The sequence below is a fragment of the Mustela lutreola genome, chromosome 3, assembly GCF_030435805.1.
Source record: "Mustela lutreola isolate mMusLut2 chromosome 3, mMusLut2.pri, whole genome shotgun sequence".
In the NCBI taxonomy this organism is placed as follows: domain Eukaryota; kingdom Metazoa; phylum Chordata; class Mammalia; order Carnivora; family Mustelidae; genus Mustela; species Mustela lutreola.
Genome location: NC_081292.1, coordinates 63533318 through 63546306, shown reverse-complemented (window position 1 = coordinate 63546306; position 12989 = coordinate 63533318). Strand labels below are relative to the sequence as shown.

Here is a 12989-nt window from a genome sequence, read left to right as displayed (position 1 = left end):
TTAGATTCGTTTCAAAATGGCCTTTTGAGAAGCAAGTCTGTTCCTTGTTCAGCTTCATTATTTATTTTATTTCTTGATGGCTGGAGCATGTGCCTGGGGCTAGGCCCCCCAAGAGGCTCGCTGACTCTCCCCAGGTCATTTTTCCTGTTAGGACAAGCACAGAGTAAGGGCACCACTCAGAAAGTAGCCCCCATGACTCAGGCGATCATTTTTGGCTCTAGTTGAAAGCAGTCATTTCTGTGTTGCAAAATAGAATAGGAGCAACAGGTTGAGGAGGTGTTTATTTTTCCCATTGCTTAGGAAAGCTAATGCCACTGCCTTTTGATGTCCTGGAAATACTCCTGGGAGGCACGGTGGGCATCCAGCAGCTGTGTGGAGCAGCCCAGGGCAGGGGGCGGTTCTGGGCGGCCTCATGCTGGTGGGGCTACTCCCGGGCCCCCAGGGTGCCGCCCTTTGGAGACCAGCAGGCCATACGGCGCTTCACCCTCCACAGCCAGGCTTCTGCACACCTTGCTGTTGCGTGTTTTGACTCATCTCCCCTGGAACAGCAGCTATCGCCTTGCAGATGGATGTAGATGAGCGAGCTGGGTGATAGGGACTGGTTAGCATGGAGGAGTCAGTCTGCCTTGGGTTCAAGTCCTGCCTTGCTAAGTAAGAAGATGAGAACAGAACCTGGCATGTATCAAGCCCCAGGAACGATGAGTGTTATTAGTAAGGTATATGTGAGATATGAAACATTAACACGAAGGAGACAGTACTTGAAAGGGAATAGTGACATCAAAATTCCGAAGAATGCTCCTGTGTTTTATAAGAGATAGCCACACAAATAGAGATAGTCATCACCACCACCGCCATCTCGTTCATCACTCTTTGGCAATACAGAGTTCTCTTTTTTCTGAACTGCCTGGACTTCTTGAAGGACAGAACCCAACCTCCACGGCCCCGCTCTGGGTTGCTTTAATGAAGTTTTACCTGGTTCTCTTCTCTCTGCCATGTTTCAGGACTCCATTTTCTTTTTTCCTCTCCATATTTCTTCCCAGTTCCACTGAAAAGTAATTGGCATGCGTCACGTCTAAGTGCATTTTATTCGTAAGCTGCCTGGCTAACCCCGTTGGACTTTTCTGTTTAAGAGGCTTGACCAAGAGTTGGATCAAGGTCAGGGTTTAGGGTTAAAGGGACCAGCCTCCTCAGGTAACAGAGGGCTGAGGTTCGGAGTTGTTAGGACATGGGTCAGAGGCAAAGCTGCTGTGTGGGACGAAGGCACTGAAATCCAGCCAAAGTTCTGCTAGACAGGCCATGCCCACTGGTGGGTTAATTTTTCTTCACACCACAGCGGCCACCCTGGTCGGGATCAGGGGCAGAGACAAGTCAGGATCGTCTAAGCTCCCAAAGAATTATCAGAATTTGGTCTTACTTTCCCACCAGTGATTCTATTCCCAGTGCCTTGTTTCTTATACCATAGAAGAAGAAACGAAAATATTGCAGGACTCAACCCTTCCTCCAAACGGAGGAGTGAAATTTACCTGTAATTGGCTTCAAAATCGAGAGAAAGGTGCGGGAATTAATCCTCTCTCATCATTCAATGGTTAAAGAGGGAAAGAATGTACGTGGCCACCTCTATGCATGCCACTGCTTTCTAGGAGAACATAGTCAAGTATTACCATTACAACATAGAAATCAAAGTGCTCTGACGGGAAAAACATGACGCTATAAGAGCCATGTGGGGCCCCTAACCCACCCCAGGGAATCCTGGGAAGCTTCCCAGGGAGGCAGCATTTAGTGCTGCATGCAGAAGGCAAGGCTGGCATGATCTAGAATAGGATATTGAAGAAAGAAAACCATTCCAACTAGAAGGGAGTGTTTTTTCAAAGTCAAGATTCATTTGGGGGAATTGTGATCAATTCAAAGTTAGGACAAGGAAAGGAGGTGAGGGGTAAGCAGAAGAGGTAAACAGAGCTGTTTCATGAAGAGTGCGGTATGTAGTGTGACCACAGAATTTGTCTTCCAAACAGGGATGTTTTGACCATAGAGGGAGTACTAAAAATAATTAAAATGATCTAAATGTGATATGTGTCTTTGCTGATCAATGACTTGACCAATGGATGTATCAAATAATTGTATTTTAAAATGATTTTCTAAACTAAAATTCCAAAAATTCTGGACAAATGCTTAATGGAAGAGGGTGCCAGTCCAACACACATAAACAGGACCCTCCCAGGCAATCTAGACAATTTGGTTACCCTGGTTGCATACTGCATCCCAGGATTGGATCTTTATCCTGAATGTAGTAGGGAGATATTCAAGACTGTTATAACCTATGAGAAATAATATGATAGGGGGCGCCTGGGTGGCTCAGTAGGTTGAAGCCTCTGCCTTCGGCAGAGGTCATGATCCCAGGGTCCTGGGATGGAGCCTCACATCGGGCTCTCTGCTCAGCGGGGAGCCTGTTCCCCCCACCCACCCCTGCCTACCTCTCTGCCTACCTGTGATCTCTGTCAAATAAATAAAAATAAAATCTTTGAAAGAAAGAATATGATAGTATTTGGGTCGATCAGATTAGGTAACATACATAGTTGCAAGGACAGTTTTGTGGGTCAGCTTAGTCCCAAGGTCTGACTCCACTGTTTTCTAATTTGGGGACAATTTCTAGCTGCGTTACCTAACTTACCTTGTTCCCACACTCTCCTAAGTTCTTTACATATGATAAATCACTTAACTGTCACAATAATTTTGTGAAGGCAGTACTGTTACTGCCATTTTATTGATGAGAAAATTTAGTCACAGAGACACCAAGTAACTTTCCCAAGATTATATAGCAGATAAATGATGGAGTACCTACCCAAGGAGTCTGGAACTAGCATGTGCTTTTAATCTACATACCATGCTGTTTCACTCAAACAATTTATTTAACCTTTTAACTTCATTTTCTCGTCTGTAAAGAGGTGATCGTACACAGATACATAACACATAAAGATTACATGAACTGATATCTGAAAAGGGCTTAGCCCTGACTGTACATTATTCATTTTTAATTATTTTTTATTAGCATATGCATTACTTGTTTCAGGGGTACAGGTCTGTGATTCATCAGTCTTACACAATTCATTCTATGAACGAAGTTTGATAATTAAGTCAAATAGTGAGAGAAATAGCAAAGAGCCCTAGAATTTTGAAGGACATTTACCATCCCATTAATGGGTAATGAAATTAGAGGCTTTTTAAAATAATGAAATGTTAAGAAAGAAGGAAAATTATGTGCATTTGCCCCAATAAGCAGGTATGTGCTTTTAATCAGCCATTGACTATGCAAAGTTATTCATCTATAGATAAATGACATAGCTTACTATTTGTAGTTCTATACTGCCTTCTTAGTGGAACGTTCATGGTCTTGTATCTGTAAAATAAATAGGTGTTCTTGCAATTCATCAATAAAATTAGTGCCCTAGAAATCTTCTTTGCATAACAAATAAAAAGGTACATATGATTGATAGGCTTTTAGTTATGTTCAGGGCACTGAATTCAGAGTCTCTGGAATTTCCAAACCCAAAGTGAATTCCATTTCAGCCTAAAACATGCTGTGTTTCAAGCAGCACGAATGTCACACACAAGGCACACTGCTTTGGTCCCAAATATGGAAACTCCGTGCCTTCAGAAAAATATTCAAAGAGAACACAAAAAAACAGGCAAGGGCTTTGGAGAAATGAATGGATATGTTAGCACAGATACTCTGCTCGGGCTCTCTCACTTTTGGAAAATCAAATGAATGCCTTCAGAACTGAAACCTGGAGGAGACTAGCCGTATCAGCGAAAACACCCCTCAGTTTAGCAACCATCAACAGAATTCCAGTACTTGTGAATTTCTGGTTGACCTAGTACTTGCCCCTTGAAATTATGGACATCTAGCCTGGTGAAAGTCAAAGTGAGCTTCTGAACACAAGTCGCCAGGACCATCTAGAGGTGGGTGCATAATGGAGGGGCTCCCACCATGCTGAGGAAACCCGATGGGAGGCATAAGAGGGTCACGAAATTGTAGAGGGAGTGATGCTCAAATTTCATTTTGAAGGCTGAGAGTTAACTCAGATGATGAGGCAGGGAAGTAAATTCTAGGAATAAATGCCAGGGCTGAGAAGGGAGAGAGCCTGGTGTTTTCAGGAAACTACATTGTTTTGGCGAGGCTATGGCAGAGGCCACGTGGGGAGCAGGAACAGAACAGGCTGAAGAAGTCGGTAGGCATCAGGCAGTTTCTGTAGAAACAACTCTTTCTGCTTCCTAGGACACCAGGAGTCCTTGTGGATTATACCACTGCTCCAAAAGAGGGACAACATCTACCCTTATGTGATCTCTGCTACCCATGCAGAGACAGGGACAAAATTATTGGTCATGTTTTTAAAGATGTATTTATTTTTTTCAGAGAGAGGGAACAGGGGGAGAGGCAGAGGGAAAGAGACAATCTCAAGCAGACTCCCTGCTCAGTGCAGAGCCTGACTCAGGGCTTGATCTCATGACCCTGAGATCACAACCTGAGCCCAAAGCAAGAGTCTGAAGCTTAACCGGCTGAGCTCCCTTAGAGCCCCGAATTATGTGGTCATGCTCTTAAAAATAAATAAGTGCCATCCAGGAAGAAATGAGACTCAGTTGGAGACCTACATGTGATTTGCATTTCTCTTAGGGGTTTCACAACCTTTCTATTTTCCAGATTGGATGAGAATTACCTGGAACTTGAAATCATTTACATTTATTCCAAAAATTCACTTTTCAGAACAAACCTACTCATATGTTTACTCCCCGAATAAAGAACTTCAGAATGGCCCAAGAAAGAGGGTTCCTTTTGTGAGATGAGGACTGGCAGAAACCAGGACAGAAATGTGGACAAGTTAGTTCTAATATCTAAAAGGATTGTGACTAATACTTTGATACAATGTTACATGTACAGAAAACATGCAAGAACACTTCCAAGAAATTTTTCCCCATTTGTCTTACTGTTTTTTCTTGTTCTCTGGCTCTTTCTCCACATACACTACATATACTTCTTTTTTTTCCCTTGAATCATTTATAATTTGCAGATATCATGTATCTTTATATATAAGAGCTTTAGTATACATTTCCCATGAACAAAAACATTCTTACATAACTCTTGTACATTTACCAAAATCAGGCAATTTAATGCTGATACAAGTCTATTTTCTGGTCCACAGTCCATATTCAAATGTTGCCAATTGTCTCAGTAATGTCATATTTATGGTTTGGGGAGGATTTTGTTTTTCTGGTCAGGGATCCAATCCAGAATCACACACTGTAGTAAAGTGTAATGTCTTTTAAGTCTCTTTCCATCTGGAATAGTTCCTCAACTTTTCATTGCCATTCATGACATTTTTGTTGTTGTTGTTAACATATAATGTATTATTTGTTTCAGGGGGACAGGTCTGTGAATCATCAGTCTTACACAATTCACAGCGTTCACTATAGCACACACCCTCCCCAATGTCCATCACCCAGCTGCCTCATCCCCTCTCCCCAGCAACACATTGATGACATTCTTAAGTGTACAGGCCAGTTATTCTGTAAAATGTCCCTCAATTGGGGTTTTTCTGGTGTTTCCTTGTGATTGGACTAAAATTGTGCATTTCTGGCAGGAATACCACAAACATGGAAGTGTATACTCAGGATATCTTTTTTTTTTTTTTTTTAAGATTGATTGATTGATTTGAGAGAGTGGGGGCAGGAGAGGGAACAGAAGGAAAGGGAGAGAGAGAATCTCAAGCAGACTCCCCACCAAGTGTGGAGCCAGACATGGGGCTCGACCTCATAACCCTGAGTTCATGACCTGGGCCAAAATCAAGACTAGGATGCCCAACCCACTGAGCCACTCAGGTTCCCCCCAGGATATCTTATAAGGAAATCCCTGACATCTGTGGATGGTCTTACCTTTGATTACTTGGTTCAGGTGTGGTTTGCTTGGTTAATCTGCTATAAAATCATATTTTTTCCTTCTTTAATTAATAATTTATTCACTAGCTTTGGATGATTTTATCATTCTTAATCATTTTGATGACTGCAAAATGATGATTTTTTTCCAACTTCATTATTGTTGCTGCATTTCTTAAGTGGTACTCTACCACAAAGAAGAAACTGCCCTTTTCTCATACATATGTAGACATGTATGTATAGTAATAAGGACTCATAGACCCTTACTTCATCCCACGGATATCCTTTTGCTACCATTCTTTATTTTGATCCAACTTTCCCAGTTTTGGCCAACGGTGTCCCTTCAGATGTCCCTTCAGTACTTTTGGGGTATCCCCATCATCTTTTGAGCACCCCCTTGCTTTGGGGCCCGTGTTGCAGGTTCCCTTTGTAGTTTCACTCCCTTACAACTGGAATCAGCCATTTCTCCAAAGAACCCCAGTTCCTTTTAAGTGGGGACTGGCATTTGGACCCAAGATCTAGGTTTGAGGTGCGTAAAATTGCTATGGAGGCATCATTGTATGTAGACCCTTTGGGTGGACAGAGCTAAAATACACACGCACGGATATTGACAGCCATTCCTAGATATATTACAAACCATATGTTCATACTGATACCTCTAATTCTAACTCAAAGGCTCAAGGTTCATTCTAGTCTTCCTAGTTTCTCTATGGTAACTTCATTTTCCAGCTTTGAGAAATCTAGTTCCCATTATCGTCAAAGGATTAACTCATCTGTTAAATGCTACAGCACACAGAAAGCAATTTAGAATTACTAGATCCTGCAACAATAAACACAACCCTGCTAACTAGAGTTCAGTATATTTTTCAGGTCTTTCTGTCTTGAGAGGAGCAAAAATAGCTCTGTGTTTGAAATTACTGGGGCTAGCTCCCTGCAACCTCCCCCTTTATTGTGGTTATGTTACTCATTTGAAATAGACCAAAGTTTGTTTATTTCTGTCTGTATTTTCATTTTTGGTTCTATTTTTTCCTCATCACTGCTAGTGTAATTTTCTTTTTCAGTGTGTAATACTTTAACATAGTTCCAAAAGTCAGAAGTGCCAAAAGCATATGGAGAGAAATGTCAGTCCCTCCCACCACCTCTTCCCACACGTGTGCTGTAGGTAACCAGACTCCTCAGTTTCTCCTTTACCTTCTTGTGTTTTTGTTGCAGTAGTAAGCAGATGGTGATACCTGATTTCTCTTATTTTCTTACACCGAGGATAGCATACAATATAAACAGGATTGCACTTGGTTTCTTTCTCACTTAAAATATTTTCATTTTAAAATCTATCCTCTCCCTCAGTTCATAGAGATCATCCCATTCTCTTTTCACTTCGTCATAGTAACCTACTGTGGGGCTGCTCCATAATTTATTCAGTCACTCTTTTATGTATGAGCATTTCGGTTCTTCTCGTATTTTGCAATTCCAAATGGTGCTGCAGTAAAGAGCCTTGCGCAAATATGTTTCATGTTCTTGAGGTTATCTTCAAAATAAATTCCTAGTTGGAGGATTACTGGGTCAAAGGTAAATGCCTCTATGGACCTATTAAATACTGCCAGATTTCCCTCCATGTGGTTTGTACCATTTTGCATTCCCACCATCACTGTATGACTATCTGCTTTCAACAGCTGTCCAGGTTCTAAATTTTTTTTCCAATTGAATGAGAAAGAAAGGGTATCTCAGTATGGTTTGAATTTGTGTTGCTCTTCGTATGAGTAAAGTTGAACACGTTTTTGAAAGTTTAAAGGCCACGTTACTTACTTTTGTAGATTATCTGGTTATGTCGTACGTCCACTTTTTTATCTGGTTTTTGAAAAATTATCAGAAAGAACTTGTATCTTTATGATGCTGAGTCTTCTATCCAGGAACGAAGGCTATATTTCCACCCGGTTAAGTAAATTTCCAGGTCTTCCAGGAGCTTTCTGAACGATCTTCTCATAGGTTTTGCACAATTCTTGGTACGTTTATTCATAAGTGTGTTATCCTCTCTGTTATTATTGTGAATAGGGTTTTCCTCCATAATCAAACCCTCTTTGAGGTTCTCATTCGTGTATATGAGGGCTACTGATTTCTGTATATTAACTTTATATCTTGCTACTTTATAAAGTATTTCTATTTTTCAGTTAATTTTGTCACTGATTCTCTTGGGTTTTCCAGGTATACTTGTCATATATTTGTGAGTAGAAATAGATTTGCTTCTTTTTTTGTTTTGTTTTGTTTAAGATTTTATTTATTTATTTGACAAAATGAAAGAGAGGGAGAGCATGAGAGGAGAGAGGGGGAGGGGGAGAAGCGGACTCCCTGCTGAGCAGGGATCCTGATGTGGGACTCGATCCTGGAGCTCCAGGATCATGACCTGAGCTGAAGGTAGTCGCTTAACCAAATGGGCCACCCAGGTGCCCAGCTTTGCTTCTTTTCCAGTTTGTTGGTTCTGACTGATACCTCCTGTCGACTTGAATGAACTAATACTTCTAGTACAGTGTTATCTTGTTGCTGATCTTAGTGAAAATGCTTCTCAGATTTCCCTGTTAAGTGAGAAGGCATGTTTTAGGACTAAGTTGTACACATCTCTACATGTTAAGGAACTAACCATTAATTTTTTTTTTTTAGTGTTTTTATTACTAATGAATGTTGAATTTGTCAAAGGCCTTTTTCAGCATCTATGGAGATGCTCAAATAATTCTTCAATCTTCCAATATGATATGTTATATTCTAATATGATATATTTTATTCCAAAGTTATTCTATTATAGTCTGTTCTATTCAATAGATCTTCAAATATGATATATTATATTAACGGATTTACTAAGAATAAGCCAACCTTTCATTCCTAGAATACATTCCACTAAGTCATTGTGTGTTATTTTCTAAATATAATATTGAGTTCTCTCCAGTAATATTTTACTTGGGATTTTTGTATTATATTAATAAATAATACCAGTCTGTAATTTTCTTTTTGTTTGCACTAGTGTTACCTTTTTAGGCATCATATTAGTTTTCTATTGCTGCTGTAAGAAATCACCTCACTGTCTTAAGCAACACAAATTTATTCTTTCATTTTTAGCAGTCAGAAGTCCAAAATGGGTATAACTGGTCTAAAATCATGGGGTAAGCAGGTCTGTGTTCCTTCCAAGATCTTTAGAAAAGGATTCCTTTCCTTGTCTTATCCAGCTTCTGGAGGCTCCCTACATTCCTTGTCCAGGGCCCTCCCCCGCATCTCCAGAGTTCGTAGTGTAGGATCTTCAGATCTCAATCTGTATGTGTCTGTGTGGGCATGTGCAAGCGCGTGTCTCAGACCCAGGTTTCCAAGCTCGCATCTTCTCACTCCCCTGCCTCTTTCCCTACTAAGGACCTTCGTGGTTACATTGGCCCCATCTAAATCCTTCAAAACTATGTCCCCCATATCAACATAATTGAAATCACATCTGAAAAATCCCTTGTGCCATGGAAAGTAATAGATCTACAGTTTCTAGGATCAGGATGTGGCTATCTTTCTTCCTACCACAACTAAAAATGTTATAGTTGCTTTATAAAAAGAGTTAGGAAACTTTCTTTTTCTATGCTTTGAAACAGTTTATCTAGTGTTCAGATTCTCTTCTCCTTGAAGGCTTGGTAAAATTCTCCTGTGAAACCATAGGGACCTGGTGCATCTTCATAGTTTCTTAATAACCTTTCTTTTCCTTCTTTGGAAATTGCTTTATCTAAACTTTCAATTTCTATTGGGTCAATTTCAATAAACTACTTTTCTGGGCAATTATCTCTCTCATCTAGGTTTTCTAATTCAGTTGCTTTGAGGTCTACAAAATGGCCTCTTATGTTTTAAGTTCTGCATATCTCAATGATTATTTCTCCCTTGCCATTTTTTTGGTCATTCAACAAATTTATTAAATATCTACTAACTGGTTTACAATTCCATTTTTTTATTAACATATAATGTATTATTAGCCCCAGGGGTACAGGTCTGTGAATCGCCAGGTTTACACACTTCACAGCACTCACCATAGTACATACTTTTCCCAAAGTCCATAACCCCACCACCCTCTCCCTATCCCCTCCCCCTGGCAACTCTCAGTTTGTTTTGTGAGATTAAGAGTCTCTTACGGTTTGTCTCCCTCCCAATCCCATCTTGTTTCATTTATTCTTTTCCTACCCCCAAACCCCACAACATTGCATCTCCACTTCCTCATATCAGGGCATATGATAGTTGTCTTTCTCCGATTGACTTATTTTGCTAAGCATAATACTCTAGTTCCATCCACGTTGTCGCAAATTCCCTTGCCTTTTTTATTTCGTGTATGTGAACTTTCTCCCTTTTTTCTCAAATAGCTGAACTCGTGATTGTCTGTTTTGATACTTTTGTAAAGAACCAGGATTTTGATTTACTAGTTAGGTATGTCATTCTTCTGTTCTCTACCTCATTAATTTTTGCTTTCACCTTTATCATTTCCTTCCTGGTGCTTTCTTTTGATTTACATTGTTCTTTCTGCAGAAAGAAAGAAAGAAAGAAAGAAAGAAAGAAAGAAAGAAAGAAAGAAAGAAAGAAAGAAAGAAGGAAAGAAAGAACATCTTTCTTTTTGAGTTTGGTGTTTAATTCATTTATTTTTCATGATAAAACTGTTTACGGCTAAGAATGCTTAAAACGATGCATAACTATAATGCCTTATGCATCATAGGTTCTAATAAACAGCGTTTTCATTATCATTTTTTTAAATTCTGCACTTTTAGGTTTCTATTTTCCTTTTCACCCAGATGACCTTAGCTTCCAGGTCAAAGGGCTTTCTTGTTGTTTTAATGTTATTAATTTCTAGTTTTATTATATTGTGTCAGAGGGTTTGTGATATTTCTGTTTCATGCAACTTACTGATTCTTTTTTTGTGACCAAACACATAATCAAGTAATGTGACTTTCTATGTGTGTTTGAGAAGGTGTGTCTTCTACCCTTGGAATATACTATTGGACACATTTAAATGAGAACTACCTGACTGATTATATACTCAGGTCTTCTAGATTCATACTTATTTTTAGTCCATTTGGCCTGTCTTAGATCGAGTATCACTTATTATTATGTTTCCACATATTTCACTTTGCATCTTTCACAGGTAGTTTCTTCTTTATCAAGACGGTTGTCTTCCCCTCCCGCTTTGGAACTTTGTAGGATTTGCATTTTTGTCCTGTTGGTTGCCTTTGAACTTAAACGTTTTTAATGTCCCTAGTCCCTGTTTCTTATTTAATCCTTTATTATCTCATTGGTCAGTTTTCAATGGAGTTCTTTGACTCCCAACTATTATTTCAATTCAATGAGCTTCTCTTTCAACTTCTCTATCTTTCCTCCTATTTCTAGTTACATTATTTTTTACTTTGTCATATAAAATGTATACATTATCTCTCAACCCTTCTCCTATCTTTATCAGACTCCTAAATCTGATAAGTACATTAAACGCTCACTATCAATCCTTTTGCTCCAGTGATTTCTTGGTTGGATAAAGACTGTTCAAGAAGAGCTGATGTGGATAGTGTTCTCTGCATTCTTACATTTTAATTTTTAGGCCTGTTTTTCTGTAGCCTTGATACTTGAAGAAGGTCTTGGATGGTTGTAAGATCCTTGGTTTGTACTTTAATTTCTGACTTAAGATGGTTTTCATATCCTGGGGTGCTTGACTGAACATATTTAATTTACTTGGCAGTGTTGTATTGTGATTTTCTTCGCTTTATGGTTTATTTCGTAAGGGGATTTGGCATTTTCCTAAGACGATAGATTTTGTTGTTCTTATTTTCTATTTTCTTTTATAACAATTTTGTATAGATTTAAGCTGTTTTTCCTAATTTCATAGATTTCAAGTATTTACAAGATTTCTACTTTGAGAGGATACTTTCTAGTGGTGTATCCAAGATACGTTCTTTCTACTATTTTATTTTATTATTATTTGAGGATGATGATTGGGGAGGTGGTGTTCCAATTTCTTCTTTCTCTTTTTTCCTCACAGGATCTGACATTTCCCCTCTTTTGCTATCCTTTTCCCTTGTCACCCAGTTTCCAAAGGATGTTGCTTCTTGCTTTGTGTTTTTTACCCCCTGCCTTTCCGACTGCCACCTCGATTCACACCCACTTCTGAGTCTCTTCCTCGTTGTCGCCACTGCGGTTTACCAGGATTCTTACGGTCTTTTCTACATCAGGTTGACATTCTTTCAGCGATGGCTTCAACTCAGTTCTTGGATGCCACCTCATTTCCTGCTTCTCTCATCTGTCCTGTTTCCCCAAGGCTCGTGCCCTAAGTGTGACAGACAGCTCTGTCGAGATTCAGTTTTAACTTTCTTTTTTTTTTTAACTTACAGGTCATTTGAAGATTACATAATTTTCTATCTTCTTGTTTACCGAGAAGTGTGGGTTTTGTGTAGTTTTCCTTATTCTTCCTGTTGGTCCGTTTTGCTTGCGGGTAGTTGATCACATTAATCTAGGCTGCCTCTTTCTAAATGGTACTGAGACATAACAAAAGAAAAGGTGCTATTTTCCACAGGACTAGAGCCACCTTGGTGATATAGAAAGACCTGAGAGAGAGAAAGCTGGTGCATTCTTTGTGGAAACCATTCAAAGATTGACTTGTCTAGAGCATAGAACTTTTAGGGCAAAAACAAAATCAGAGAGGCCGATTCAAGCATCGGATTTGAAGAGTTCAGTTGCAGTCACGTTTGTTTTTATACGCAGTCCCAGGGAGCATAAAAATGTCTGACTAAGTATCGCCTGTTCATTAAAACCCTTTCAGATTCATCATTCACCCAGTGACCCAGTAGGTAGTAAAGTTTCCATCACACAACTATTCCTGCATCTGACAGATGAGGGGTTCGAAGAGAGAGCCTCACTCACGTGACGTCCTGGTCGCAAAGTTGACTTGAGGAGAGCCAGCAGTAGAACAGCAGCCCGCTGACTGATGATGCCATGCATTTCCAGCCCAGCTTCGCCTCATCACAGAACTTTGTCCTTGTTTGAACCTCTTTGCAATCTTGTGTTACTGTTCAGTCACTTCT

The 12989-nt window shown here is 39.7% G+C and overlaps 1 protein-coding gene across 6 annotated transcripts in view; it reads left to right on the top strand.

Annotated features, from left to right (window-relative positions):
• The window catches only part of SULF1 (sulfatase 1), a 175323-nt gene that overhangs the window by 159801 nt on the left and 2533 nt on the right, over positions 1-12989 (top strand). The gene's annotated exons all lie outside the window — the stretch shown is intronic.